At 39.9% G+C, this 15418-nt stretch overlaps 1 long non-coding RNA gene across 3 annotated transcripts in view; it reads right to left on the bottom strand.

Annotated features, from left to right (window-relative positions):
* LOC145960609 (uncharacterized) overlaps positions 1-15418 on the bottom strand; it is a 546781-nt gene that overhangs the window by 201460 nt on the left and 329903 nt on the right. For 2 of the 3 annotated variants that reach the window (XR_014435418.1, XR_014435419.1), the window contains one exon: positions 10118-10229. The exons of the other annotated variant lie outside the window; for it this stretch is intronic. This is a non-coding gene — a long non-coding RNA (uncharacterized LOC145960609). The remainder of the gene's footprint in view (positions 1-10117; positions 10230-15418) is intronic. 3 annotated transcript variants of the gene reach the window in all.

Genomic DNA, 15418 nt, shown 5'->3' with positions numbered 1-15418 from the left:
AAAATCGACAAGTGAATAAAATGTATTCTGAAATCGTATAAAATAATTTAATCCTCAATTTAAGTAATTTAACTATTATGATAATCAGAATAAATTTAAAAAATTCCTTCATATTAATAAATTTAAATTAAAAATAAATAAATAGCATGCTATAATTTATATTAATTGACTCGAAAATAATATCAATCCTCGTACTTTATTTATCTCTTTAAAATATTGCTGTAGCAGACAGGAAGGATGATTGCGCCGATAAAGATTTATCTCACCGCGTTTACTCCGAAAAGGAATATCTACTTTTCCGTCGCGTGCTTTATCGCGGAATCAATTATTTGCGCAATGACTTCCGCGCGATTAATCGCGGCGTGCCTCGCGCGCGGAAAAACAGTTTATCTGCATCCCGACGTGTCGACACTGTGGGATGCGCGGGAATTACCGGCGTGGTCGGTGCAATACGAAGTGAACGGCCACGCGTCAATTAACCGCACAGTCCGATGAACAGTAACACCACGTATATCCGCCGATAAATCAGGTAAACGGAATATTTCCCTGATTTCCGACGCGCCGTTCATCTTTGAACGGGGTCGGTGTAGCCGCATCCGCGCGTGTAATTCTCGCCTCCAGCCTGTCAATGGAGCGACGGCAACGGGGGTGGCTCGAGTACGCACCGTACGCACCGAATGTACGTAACGGGGTAGGATGCGTAACGGCAGCAGCAGCGTCGGCTCGATTTTGCTATTCATTAGAGCCGTCAGTGGGTAAACAAACGGTGGGTACTCGCGTGTACGGATATGTGATTAACGTGAAGGCTCCACGTAACCGCTTCGATATCATAAGAGAGAGAGAGAGAGAGAGAAAGGTAGAGCGAGATTGAACCCTACAACATACTGGTGTACCACCCCTAGGCACTCCAAGCGTGCGTTTCCCACGAGAAAATGTATTCCTGGCACTTCGCATGACGGCCATCGATTGACTGGATTCGGCGCGATATTCAGTAACAGATCTTAACGACTCTTTCATTCAATGGAAGTTGGCTAATTGATTTCGATTTCCAAGATTTTGATTTATTCGACAACAAACGTCGTATTCTGAAAGGATGATCCCTGCGCGAAATTTAAAGCTTTGATCAAAATAACATAGCATATGGTATGTATTATTTCGCTAACTTTTTGAATACTATCGATAAACAATATTCTATACATGCTTTATTGATTATTTATACGCATTATTTCTCAATAATTAACAGTTTATAAAAAATATATAAAATATTGTTTTGAATGGACATTCCATGACTTTGTCAAATACAGCTGTTATTAATGTTCGAATTCGATTTTAACGATGAAAGTACAATGAAATATGCATATGATATATCTTATGACGCTTTAATGCACTCATTTTTAAATTATACAACGTGCGTTGATTGTAAACAAGGAATAATCACGATATTCCCACGTTAACATTAAGAACGCTTTTAATTCGTGCAAGTAATAGTGCCGTTGATTATCATGCCTGTCTAACCAATTAGCGGCGCTTTCGCGTAGAGATATCGCGTTTTCGGTCACTGCCCAAAAACAAAAGATATCGTACACTACGGAGTGATCATCATCAGCATACCGTCCAGGTAATGTATCACACGACAAGGAGTTATTATACCAACGGGATTCTCTCTCATAGGAAAGTACTTTATAATAATAACACGAACGGTTACATGTTCATATTTTACGCGAGGAATGTCTACATCCTGTTACAAAAGGCGTCTAAAGAGATCTGCGAGAGACATCTTGTATCCTTTGATATTTTCTGGATGCTTTTCAAACTCGTGTCGTTTGAAAACCTCTGATAAATGCGTAAAACTGTAATCTATTTTCTTTTCCTCCCGACGAGACCGCATGGCGTTAATATGGAATGTCAATTGTAACAGAAAGAACGGGGCAGAAACGTTTATATTTCTCAAAGCATTTCTCTCTCCCGACACATCTTCTCTCCACATATTCTCTCTACGGGCGTGCGGCCCGTATTTTTCCTCGATATCGGGAAACACGTTCGGGACGGTTTGCAGCCATCGTTCCCTCGGGAAGCTATCGGCTCGTGTATCGAGAGGAGGGCGAGTGAATCCGGGTACAGGGAAGGGGGAGGGCGACAGAGGGGGAGGGCACATGCAACAAGTAGTTCGGTTTTCAAAGCCCATTGAAATTGATGGCTTTCCCATACCATGACAAACTCTCTCTCTGTCTCCCTCTCTCTCCCTCTCTCTTCTGGCGGGCGCTTCGCTCTTGTGGAGCTTACAATATACTGAAGCTTTTATCGATATTGCAGCGAGATGGAAGGAGAGGGCGATGCGTGGGTGAGACGAGCGCGGAGAATCGATAGCGGGGAACGTTGGGAGCTTACGGCTTTTATTACTGCATTTTCACCTTGTCACGGTTTCTCGCTTCGACACTCTTTACAAGCTATCGAACGTCAAGCTATTTGCCTTCCCTTCGCACTCGCTGCGTTATACATCGCTCTGATCCGCTTCCTGCGCCTCCACATCCAATTAGATTACTCGTAACCTTGTCACTGAATCATTATCCAGTAATAGAAAAATTGCCTCTCTCTGATCGTTTAATAATAATAATAATTACGTTATTAATAAAATAGTAATTATAATTGCTTTTATTATTATATGATTATTGTTTGAGAGAATTTATCTTTTCCTCTATACATATTACTATTTCTTTTTCTACTATCGTACTTTGTACGAGTCAATTAAAATTGTTTCTGTGCAGATATTACAGCGCACTTATACCGTAAATATATGATTTACAAAAGGATCGAGCATAATTTGCTACATCGCAACGCGGAAGTTTCATGTTTTTAACTCGCGTCAAGCAATGTAATGGGTCTGAATAATAGGTCCATTTTAATTACATTAATTAAGTCGTGAGAGAGGTAGTCTGTACTGGCTGTATTACTGATGATGCATACCTATCAAGTTCTCATAGCTGTTTGAAGACTTATTGTTACCTTATTTCTATACACGAATATTAAACGTATATTAAAAGCTTTTGCGATTTTTATCTTCCTATTTTGTATTTTTCGAACATGTACAATATATTGCATTCTGCGACTGCAAAATCAACATGAGTTTCTTTGAACTTTTCTTAAATTTCATTTGTAAACTGCTTCAAATAATTGTGAGGCACAGTTGATCCTTAACTCGCGACTGCCGTTCTAGTTGTATAATAAACGCGATTATCCTGTTGCACGTATTAGTTTAACTCACGTTGCCATAACGATTAGTGTTCGTAATTTGTATTAAATTACAAGGTTTCAGTGGGATTGTGTGATGGAACGATGTATTAATTCATTTAACGCGCGCGCTATCACCGCACGAGCAAAAAAGCACAAGCCTGCTCGTAATCCTGACGTGCGTTAGAGGCGGCGTGGCTTATAAATGAACGAAACGACGCGCGGTTAGTTTCGCGCTGCTTGCAAATTATCGTTCGTAGCATCCTATATAGACACTATGTATCTAGCGCACATTTTAGCGCACGCTTAGCCATTCTCGAATACGGCTCGATCCTGGCCGGGATTCTTAAAGTCGACATTACGTCTCGCCTCGGGGGAGCTTTCGGCTTTCGTATTAGCAGTGGTTCGCAAATTTTATAATGATATGGAATATATTTCAATCATTCAATTCCACCACGTTGTGTGTGGGAACGACATGAATTATATAATTATACGAGTATTCTATCTCACGTTGATATAGATCAAATGTCTGATATATTTTCTGCAATAAAATAATTTCGAGATTCGAGATATAATAAAATACTACTTTTTATTACATTTTACGATATAAAATTTCGCTATTTTTGCAATATTGATTGTAATCTTTTATTCAACTATTACTCACCATGCGTGTGCTAGACTATTTTCTTCATTAATTATGTGCAAAATGCATGCAAAGCAAGTAAATTTTTTTTAAACTTTCTTAACGCTTTGTTCGACTCCAATCCTCTCGACCATGACTGATTGGGTAACGACGACTCATCGATCCAGGTTCGTTGCGCCGCTATCGCGATAGTGATAGCGATCGCCATCGTCGCGGAAGCGATGTTATCTCCTCGCATTATGAAAAGCGGCGATGGAGAGAGGCGTGATCAGGTGAGCGCGGAGCACCTCGGTGTAATACGTTTATAATGATAAGTTGTCATTACCTGGAGTACAAAATGAAAGAGAGAGAGAAAGGGAGAAATGGAGAGAGAGAGAGAGAGAGAGAGAGAGAGAGAGAAGCGAGAGACGAAGCAGGGACCGGGAGAGAAAAAAGGGGAGAGGGCGGGAAGAGACCAAGAGAAATGATGATCTCGCCGCTGCGGGCTAGGTAATAGCTAGCGGTCGAAGCAGCACGATTATTGATTAGTTCGGAGGCCCGATCGGTGCCGGTGATCCATCAACGGATGTGAGGCCGATTCTCTCTCTCTTGCTCTCTCTTCCTCGCGTGCGTGCGCGCGCGCCTTGCATCCGCCTCTCGTATAGACCCTAAGACGCACGGACGGGGCGCCGCGACGAAGGAATGGTCTTTAAAAACGCATTACCGAACCTTGCAGATCCCTCACTTTCCCTTTGCTTGCTCGTTTCTGCTCCGTCACTGCGACTCGCATACTGTGTCTCGGCCAATCAGGCCGATAGATTCGAGACCGACCGATCGTACAGACCATTCAATTATTTTGCAATCAGCGATCCACGATCCGGTGGGCGCGGATCTTCGAGGGCCTGACGGGTTAGTCGAGAATCATTTGACCGCTCGTCCGGTCGGCGTTGTTAATTACTTGAGGCTCTGCCTCGAGCTTCTCAGCTTACGTTGTCGATATCGAAATATTCGTAATTATGTAACTTGATTATTTTTTATTTCGCTCATCTGCCATTTCCGTCATTCCGGACGTGAGCGAGATCGCAGTTATTAATTATATTTTGAATTTTATCCTATTCGCTTTATTGATTAATGTAATTAAAAAATGTTCATTATTCCCCTTCATTGTATCTATAAAATTAGTCAGTTTTTGATATTCATTCTCGTCGACGTTAATATATTCGCGAACTATTCATTTCATAATTTACGACTTCCTCATAAAATCTCTCCTCTAACCGTACGACAACTCACGTGCAGCATTTTTTATTCGCGCTATACTATTCATTTTCTAAAGGCAGCCGGTAATGTTTTACACGGTGATCCGCTCCGGGCAATTTTCCGCCGCCGAGTATCTCCACGTCGAACATGCGACTTTTTCTGCTCTCGCGAACCGACGCGAGCGGACTCGCTTCGAGATTCATCAAATTTTGTAGAAGCCTGCGGAGCTATCCGCCGCCCTCCGAACGCTATCAAAGTGGCATTCTTTAACTGATTGTCCCCCGGAGGTACGTCGGATCGCTCCGCGCTCTCGAACTTTTACGATAATCAACTGGAAATAACTTCGTAACTTTATTACGGGTCTCCCGAAGCAACCTCAGAGCCGGGGTGCTAATAAAAAATCGAGCGTACCTAGTTGCCGGATTTTATGCCTGGATTTGGCCTTCGACGTTGCCCGAGAGACGGCGACCCGGGATTCGCGTTACTCTACGAAGGCATGATTAATACGGAGTAGAAATGACGAATGGGGATGATAATGGAGAGCTTCGTAACTTTTTGAAATGCGCCCGAGGTAAGCGTTCGTCGGAGACTTATGAAGAATATCGGAAAGCGATCGTTCTTTCTGCCGGCATTACTAAATCACGGCAAATAAATAATATCCCATGAATATGCATTGAATATTATTCAAGTTAAAAGAGCACCGAGAAATTTAACAGTTATTATCATCCTACTCTAATCGCGATGCGTCACGAAAGGCTCATCGATGGAAATTTAAAAACCGGTACACATTCAAAGAATCGGTCTATTATATTGACATCAACTGAACCTGCCGCGTATTCCTAATGTTCGGCCATTTGGTGGCGCCATAGAATTATAATTTCATCAAACCGGCATTAGGCCTCCAGCCGCGTCGATTTTCGGGGGATGGAAAGAGGGAGAGGGGGACGAGAAGGAGATGCCGATGATTAACCAGACGTGAACGCATCGCGAGCTCGCGGCGAACTTGTCATTATCGGTATCTCCCAACACAGGTCCACCGAATTTCCTGTGTTTGAAATTTTGTCTCCCTGTCAAGAAGACATGGGCGACGAAGTCAATCTCTCGCATGGTAATCACCTATGCCTTTTTTGTCTACCGTTCTTCTTCTTCTTGTATCTTTCCGGGCTTCTCATTTCGCGGCGAGAGGACGGGGGAAACGAAAAATTAGTCGGTACATGATCGCACGAATCGGATGCCCTGAAGGATTCATTATGCATCCTCATTAGTGTCGTCATTAAGACTTCTCTGTCGCCCTACAGGTGCATTCGTTATTAAAACGACAATGATGACTGACGTGATTAGCGTCACACTAAATTTCTCGCGCTGCATACAAAATCATGTGCATATTTCGTTTCGAAAGCTGCCTTATCTTGCATCTATTGTATCTTTAATTTATATATTTAGACTATTTATATTTATTCAATTCTTTCTGATTGAATGTTGTATAATAATATTGATAAAACTTTGAAATTGTAAGATAAATTTGCGCATATAAATTAGTAATAATAAGTTACTTTATTATTGATACGCTTGATTTGTCATGAATGTATAATTATAAAATAAAATGATGATATTATATGAGAGAAATCATATATTATAAATAATTCATCAGAAAAATCCGACATGAAATATTAAAATATGATATGGGGTAATGAATTAATACGAGAGATCGATTACAGTTATATTCCACTGCTGCTATCTGCCTGTGAAAGTTTCGAGACACAATAGGTTTTAAAGCGTGAGTCACTCGCGTGCACGATACGTTCCTCGCCCGACGTTGATAATCAAATTCGTCGTGGGATGACGAATCGACCAATTAAAACCCGATCGTTCGTCACGATAAGGGCGACTGGTCGATGAACCGTCGACTATATTAAAGTACAGCGTTAGCTTTAAAATGACAAGCGCGGCCGTTTAATATATACGAAGATGCATAGTTTAATCGTAAACAAACAATTCCAAGAATATATTTTTAACGCTATAGTATAAATTTTAATTACGTAAAAGTAAATTAAATAATTTTATTTAAATATTTTTTATTCCCGATATTTTCACATAATCGTAACATATTCTTGATAAAAGAAGATATTAAATAACACATTTTAATTATTATATAAGATTGAAGCGATATGTAATATGTAATTAACGATTTTCGTGATTAAACAACACAACGTGAATTTTAATACTACCGATATTTTAAAGTGCTATTGTAATTTTGTTTTTAGAAATGACGCCACCGCCGATGATTCTTCCGAATGACAATTATATTTCCATTAGTGACTTTGACTCGACCCTTCAAATTTCTAATAATCGTCCGTAAGCCATCGGTCCCACAGATCCTCTAATTCTTGGCCATTAAAAGGGATCCGTGAAACCGTTACTTCACATCTACGAGCTGCCCTCATCCTCGCAAAGTACTTTCGGAAATCTCCAGTGGGAAAGAACCAAAGTATTTAATAGATGCGTTCTATGTGTTTGTTACTTAAAGTATCATGAATACAAAATTCAAGCATCGTAGTCATATGAAATTACTACATGTTTTCGATATTTCATGAAATTTTTAAAATTTAGCGGTCTGTGTCGAAAATTTATCGAAATGAAGGCTGTTAAATTATATTAAACGTCATTAACAATTTTTAATTCATTTTTGTATGAATCTTTCAAAAAAGCATTGTATATAGTTCAGAATATTATTTTTTAAACTAACATATTTTTGCTCACATATATGAAAATACAACAATGTGCAGATACATATTTCTTAAAGCTTTGGTATTTTTTCTCATATGTACTCAATAAAATAATGTATGGGCACAAAAGTGCTTATACGTTATGTACATTGCATGCCAAACCGATGGAACAAAATTACACAAGGGAACTTAGTTGTGCACTACACCAGTACTCTCTCTCTCTCTCTCTCTCTCTCTCTCTCTCTCTCTCTCTCTCTCTCTCTCTCTCTCTCTCTCTCTCTCTCTCTCTCTCTCTCTCTCTCTCTCTCTCTCTCTCTCTCTCTCTCTCTCTCTCTCTCTCTCTCTCTCTCTCTCTCTCTCTCTCTCTCTCTCTCTCTCTCTCTCTCTCTCTCTCTCTCTCTCTCTCTCTCTCTCTCTCTCTCTCTCTCTCTCTTTCCCTCTCTGTCTTTTCAGCTAAATATTTCCTTGCAGCGATACCTTCCTAAACGACCTTACGCAAGACCGCGGAACGGCCGAGCCATAAATTACATTACCGCGTTTTCGCAAGTACGTAAAAGTCGATCTTCACGCTCCGGCCCAGATCAATCGAGCCGTGGCCAACGGGAGGCGCAGCGTACTCGTATAACGCTCGACCCGGGTGCTTCGCACTTTTAATTATCGGCCACAATCATCAATCAATTTCGTCTTTCCGCGAAGTCTGGGACGCCTCTGTCGCCGGTTCGGTTTTTGCCTTCTGGCGTGGTTACCGCTCTCCATCGATTTATCCCGCCCGTTGCGTTCTGCGCTAATCCACCGGTCATTAAGGCCGCCCGATCGTTACACGCATGATAGTTCCCATCGACTCGATTTCCCTCTTGCGTGATCGATATTTATTTCGCATGTGATACGCGTCGTCAAATTGATGCCGAAACGTCAGCTTTGGCGCAATATTTCACACGCATATTAAGACGAAATCATTACACGAAGTTGTAGACGAAATTTCAGCTAATTAAGGTGTAAATTGGTACATTGTTCGTAAAGTCGCACCGCTTGCGTAAAAGACTATCATCGACAGTTTGCAACCCTTTTCGCAAGAAATTCGATGATGTAATTTTATTCCATCGGTTTGGCATGCAATGTATATAAACACGTATAAACACTTTTATGCCTATATATATTGTTCTGTTGAATATATATATTTGAAAAAATATTAAAGCTGTAAAAAAGATGTACCTGCACATTATTACATGTTCATATATGCGAGAAAAAATATAATTTTAGAGAAAACAATTTCATTTAACTAATACATATAGATAAGAGAAAATATTAAAAAGATTATAATTAAATTTTTATATTATAATTCTAAACTATAATTACTGATAGAGAATTAAAAAGAAAAAAAATTATAATCAAATTTCATCTTTGCTGCACAGATGTTTTTAGGAAATATAAATGAGAGACCAAGTTTCTCTGAGAAATATCGAGATAATTAAGAACTTGGAGAGGGAAATTCATAAAATCATATCACGTTCGTATGAAAACTACACGATAGCTGGATATCCAATCCACAGCAATGCACACGATAATGCCGAGACGTGGCGCCTCGTCTGCCGGCAGCGGCTGCCTTCCAAACTATGAGAAAGACTTTATATTGTTCCAGTCGCGAAAATACACGAGTGGGTAGAAGAATTTATATTTCTCCTCGCAAACTTAGAATTTCTTTTTTTCAGCAGTGTCCAATATAATTCCATCATAAAATAATATTTCATCTACAATAAAAAGCAATAATGCATAAGGGGAGTGTGATTTAACTTACCGCAATCCAGAGAGGGTGAAATGTATAAGAATAATAGTATAAATCCGGAATAAACGTAAATTAATTGCTAATTAATTGGCACAGCATCTGGCATAATTCTTAAGTGTTGCTAAAAAGAGCGGCAACGTTTTGCCGACATCAAATGATTTTAGAACGCGCTATGTCCGTGAAACGAGCAACGTCTAAGAATCCGCGATATGTGCAACACCGGGTGCGTTATCGCTCCAGAAAATGCCGACGTGGAAAAAAGTGGTAGGCACCGAGGGAGCCTCACAGGCGGAACGAGCAGGAGAGACAAAGGACGACGGCTACGAAGTAGTTTCCGTCATTTATCGGTGAGAGATGACTGCAGGTAAGTGCCGCGGAACGTTGCCGGGGAGATAATGTTTTGCGGCAACAGGTGAGGCAGGTGCTCGACCTGAATGCCGTGCTGCACGCGTCTAATAACCTGGATCTATGGATCAGGTGTGCCGATCTGTTCAGACTTACCAGAGACAATAATAATTACCACCGATGGACTATGAGGCTCCTCCGTCGAAGAAAGACCGCCTCGGTCGTTTCACCAATGTTAATCATCGCTCATCGTTAATCGTCGCTCATTCTGTAAAGATAAAACGAGATTAGCAAACATATATTAACCTTGCATACATGCATTTTTTACAATAAAAGTAAGTTAAGATACAAATTTTTCTTTTTTTGAATTTTAAATGTCAACTGACATCTTATAATTTTTTCACAATTATAATAATTTGAAACAAATTTCTTTTATTGTCACGATTTTTATTATTAATAATGTCGGGAAGTAATATTACTTTGATGATGATTGAATTAATATATTTCTTGAAAAAAAAGTTATGCATATAAATTACAATTTTTTTATAATTTTTCATCTCGCATTTAATGACTTAATTCATTATTAAAATTTTGAATAAACGCTTTAGACTTTTAGACGATAGATTGTCAGATATTATTATGCATGTGAAAATAACATACACGCGAATGCGCCATTGCGTATCTTAACCGCGTGCCCCGGCGAATTAGCGTGTACCCCGAAGCACTTAATTCTCGCCCCCTAACGAGTGGAGCGATTCTGAAAGGAAGGAGGACGGTCGTGAGCTGGCAGAGAGAGAGAAGTCGAAGAGCGATTATCGAGGCTTTACGGTGCCGCGACGCGAGTCTACCCAGAAGACTTTCTTGCGTACGACTCTCGTGGACTCCACCTTATTCCCTGCCCTCCCCTCGCGCGGTTCGAAGTAATCAAGAGCCTATAATTTAGCCTGATCGAAACGTAAGGGCTAACGAACAAAAACGATCTCGGTTTTTCGTGTTAAAAATCATTATACGGAGATCAGGGAGAGGCGCCGATGCCTGATCCGTTCCCTGGTTCTCCCGGAGTATATTAACGATCAAGGGATTCTGCGGAAGAACAATTTATAAAGCATAAACTATCCCGATCTTTGCGTAATTATTATGCGATAAAACCCTCTAACGATTTCGAGTGAACGCTGAACAAAAATGACGATTATTCCGTAGCGTTACTTGTTAACAGTTGCCAGAACTCGCGGTAGACATGGAGGGCGGTTTTCGTCTTTGACGCTAATTCCTGTCAAATTGTGATCTCGATCGTTAGTCGGATTAAATCGTAAAGTTTTTGTCGGATTCTTCCGCCATCAGAATCAACTCGGTGAGAGTCACTTTGTATCGCGATTCAGACATAATCACATGCTCTTATACATTTTTTGCAATAAATTCTTAAATTCTAATCACATAATAATATTATAGTTTCATTTATAACTTTACAGAAATAAATTAGCATACTTGAGTTTTAATACTTTGTATTCCTACCTCCGTTTAATTAATTAGTACATCAGAAATCTTTCGTAACAATGTGAAACATACCATAGTCCAAGTGAACATCGGGTATATGACGAATATGCCGAGAGGAAGGGATCGTGGAAATCGTGAAAATCGTGAAAAATACCGCGGCAGTCTCGAGTATCCTTTCGAGTACGATTAGCGTACTCGTGGCGGCGTTCTGCCGTTATCAATTCTCCGGAGAACGCCAATAAAAGAGACAAAGGTAGCACGGCAGAGAGAGAGAACGATGGAGGGGTCCGCTTTCCTGTATTCGCATGCATACGTCATATTCGGGGTGAGTTTTTACCTCGTGGATCAGTGAAGTAGACAGAGAAACAGAGAGGGAAAGAGACATCACGTATCCACGCGCACTATCTATACATATGTTTTATGCATCCCTTTCCCAGAAGGTATCCAGCTACGTATCGTTGACGCGGTGATATCGAGAAAAAGGGGAAAGAAAAAGAGACAGAAAGAGAAAGCGAGAGAGAAAAAAAGAGAGAAATAAAAAGATAGAAGGAAAGAAAATTATATAGCAAATTCTCATCCTATTTTGTTCTAGATTCGTAAACGCGCGCATTCCAACATCCAAATAAATTATTTCCACGTTAACTTTATTGATTAGTAATTAATATCCTTTTTTTATCATATCTTTATAAATCTTTTGCGAGATAAAAATGCATTTACATCGTATAGATATTAATGAGTATTGTATAATCATGTCTATTAAAGCAATAGTTTCTATTTTCTCGAAAAATAATATAGATCATGTTATTTCTCACACAATTCAAAATATATAAAAAATAGAAATTCATTGAATATATAAGAAAAAATAAAATGATGACAATATGTTCGTGGATAACGTTCTCTCAACAACCGGATATTTTTCCGACAACATTCACCTGGAGACATTTCTCACTTGTCTTCCCATCGCAAAGGCGCTTGAGCACCCCTGCAAAACGGGCGAATATATACCGGCAGGGCGCTATACGGAAAGGAGAGTGAGCAGAAGGGAGTTGGGGGTTGGTAGGTATAGGTAAAACGGCAAAGCCACGGACGTAACGTTGAATTTATCCGCGGCGTATCCGCATACACGAAGGTATCCGTCTATCTTACTTTATCCCTGGGACGCGCAGCGCCGTATGACAGCCCCGCCAGCTGATCTATCGCATAAAACATAAAGTGGGGTATTCCATTTCTAAGGCCGCACCCCGCCACCCTCCCCGGAGCCCCGCCATACCGGTCGCTTCTATCCGGCTTGAAATATATCGCGGAACGAGGCGCGCGGAAAATGTGTGCCCGCCACTTGTGTGCAGTTTTTCATGACGGTCGTAGCGAGCGCATCCTGAGTTTTAATTTTTTAAGATGATTTAATCCCCTCCGGTGAACGTAATCGACACTTGCGAAATACCGTTCTCGTAGTCAATGATATTATCGTTTTAATTTTGCAGATTATACACACTTAAACCGAGATGATTTTATATCTAAATCAATTAGTTTGATTAGTATGTATTTTATTTCGATACAATGTAAAATATTTACAAAATAGATTCAAGAATAATTTTTTGAGGAGGGCAATTAATTTAATTTTTATAAAGAGTTTTCATATAATTTGTATAATAATTAATTTCTACAATTATCTTCCGTATATATATAAATAAAAATTCTATGTATATTAATATCATATATTAGTTAATATAATTTTTAAATGCTTATCAATTTTTGTATGATATTTATCATACAAACAATATTAATTAAAAATCAATTTGCATCGATAAGGGAATTATTTCTATAGTGTGCCGAAAACATTTTTTTTCGTTAGAGACGCTTACAGGCTTGAGACTCGGATCGCGTGAATACATTTGGCAAATAAAAAGAAAGAGAAAGAGAGACAAGCGGGGAAAAATGCTTGCCATCACACGAAGCCGTCATTCGCAGGCGAGTACTTCTCTTTTACGTGTGATTTCGCGCGAGCAAAAAACTCGAGAGAGAGGAGAGTTTACACGCCGTGGGCCACAGGAAGCATGGTGATTCGACGAAATATTGGCAACAACACGCGTAAATATATCCCCTTCACTCTCCAAGTTACATCGATGCATAAACTCGGAAACGAGACCGAGCGTGTATGAGCGTCATTACCACTTTAGCACGACGGTTTGTCGCCATAATTGGTTAACGATGGGATAGTTAAACGATGTTACACGCTAATTTCGTGTGGTATCCTCGATAGAGAACTAAAAGATAGTTCTAAGGGGAAGATCATGCAATTATAGTGTTTATTTTAAACTAGTAATAATAAATAATAGCAAAAAATTCTAAAAAGTAAAAATATAAAAATGTAAAAATGTTCAAATGTGTGATATAAATCAAATAAGAAGTAAAAGAAGGCTGGGAACTAAAGACGCAGGTAATGGTGCGTGATAATAATAATATATTATGATAGAAAATTTGTAAAGTTATTTATCTTACACGTAATAATAAGCGCAAAAATATATGTTTAAAATGTACTATCGATGACATTTCAACCTTGCTCTGGGTCTTTTTCAAACTTAACTGAATAATAAAAGAAAGAAGTTGTGTTTAAATAATATTATGTTTTTTCCTATTTGACTAACTTTACAAAATTTCTATCACGCATCATTACCTGCGTCTTTAGTTCCTAGCCTTCTTTTGCAAATAATTCTCTTTAGCATACTCTATAAATGACTATTTGTTAATGATTATGATATCGAGCACAAGGCTAATTCGATCGAATATTGAACCAATCTAATCTACGAAGCAAAAACATCTGATGCTGCGGCAAGGATGGCCGTCTGAATAGAAGACGAAGGCGAGGCTTGGATTCCCATAGATCGTAGGAGGAAGGGAGAAGGGTGGTAGTTGGATGTTCGCGAAGAAAAAGACGGAAGGAAGGAAGGAAGGAATATTGCGAGGCAGAGAAGCGGAGGCACTCCGAATGCAATCCACGTACCGACTGCTTTCAAATATTAATGTCACGTGACTTATTATATCCGAGGCGTGTACGCGCGGCGGAGTGAGCGGGAGTTTCGCCATCTAACAGAGCCGCCCGACGCCGACAACCGCCTCTACCTCCCCAGCATCACCATCCACGTCGGTGAGAAGCAACTGTAGACGAGCTATGCATCGTTGCGGTAGAACTGGCTTGTCTGAGCTTGATTGTAAAATTTTTCGCGGCGCATAGCGGTCCATTTTATCGCCTTACAGTCGACCGACGAAAAGGCAAGGAGGAGAAAGAGACAGAAGAGTGAGAGGAAAAGAGTTGGGGGTTGATGTCGACGTCGATGGCGGCGGTTAAAGTAGCCGGGATGCGGAAGAAGGATCGCGGCTACACCGGAATAAGCATGGAGACACGAGAATTGCGAGAAAATACTCGAGCGCGCCGCGGCTTTTAATCCGTCGGCGCGCTCATTCTCGCGGATACCTTTCTAATTTTTACGCGGTCACTCATGCGTGATTGAAAATCGAGGGAAACGGGGGAGAACGAGACAGAACCCGACGGAGGAGAGGCGCGGTTACGCGGGACATGGTGTTATACGAAGGAGCGCTTGTCGTCCGTTGTCGCAGCAACCGCCACTTCAACTTTATCGGGTTAAGTTTTGCGCGCGAAATAATATCGCGACATTGCGTTTTCGCAAGCTTACAGACCGTTTGTTATACCTGCATAGCGTTCACCAGAAGTTAAGCACGTTCTTTTATTCGCGAATTTTCTAATTGAGAATTTTCAGTTAATTTTTTAGGACGATAATTTGAGAGAATTAATTATAGTATTTAATTCTGGAATTTAGGAAAATTGGCCAATTAAATTTAGAAATTATAAATTGATAATAATTCTATTTTTTAATCGATTCAATATTTTGGCAATAATTCAATCTCACTCTCAGTTAGCAATGCATCTAGAATTGAAGATTAAAA

This window comes from Camponotus vicinus, unplaced genomic scaffold, assembly GCF_025532165.1.
Source record: "Camponotus vicinus isolate PSW18456_S1 unplaced genomic scaffold, iyCamVici1.0 SCAF_10, whole genome shotgun sequence".
Lineage (NCBI taxonomy): Eukaryota > Metazoa > Arthropoda > Insecta > Hymenoptera > Formicidae > Camponotus > Camponotus vicinus.
This window is presented reverse-complemented; position numbering and strand designations above follow the sequence as displayed.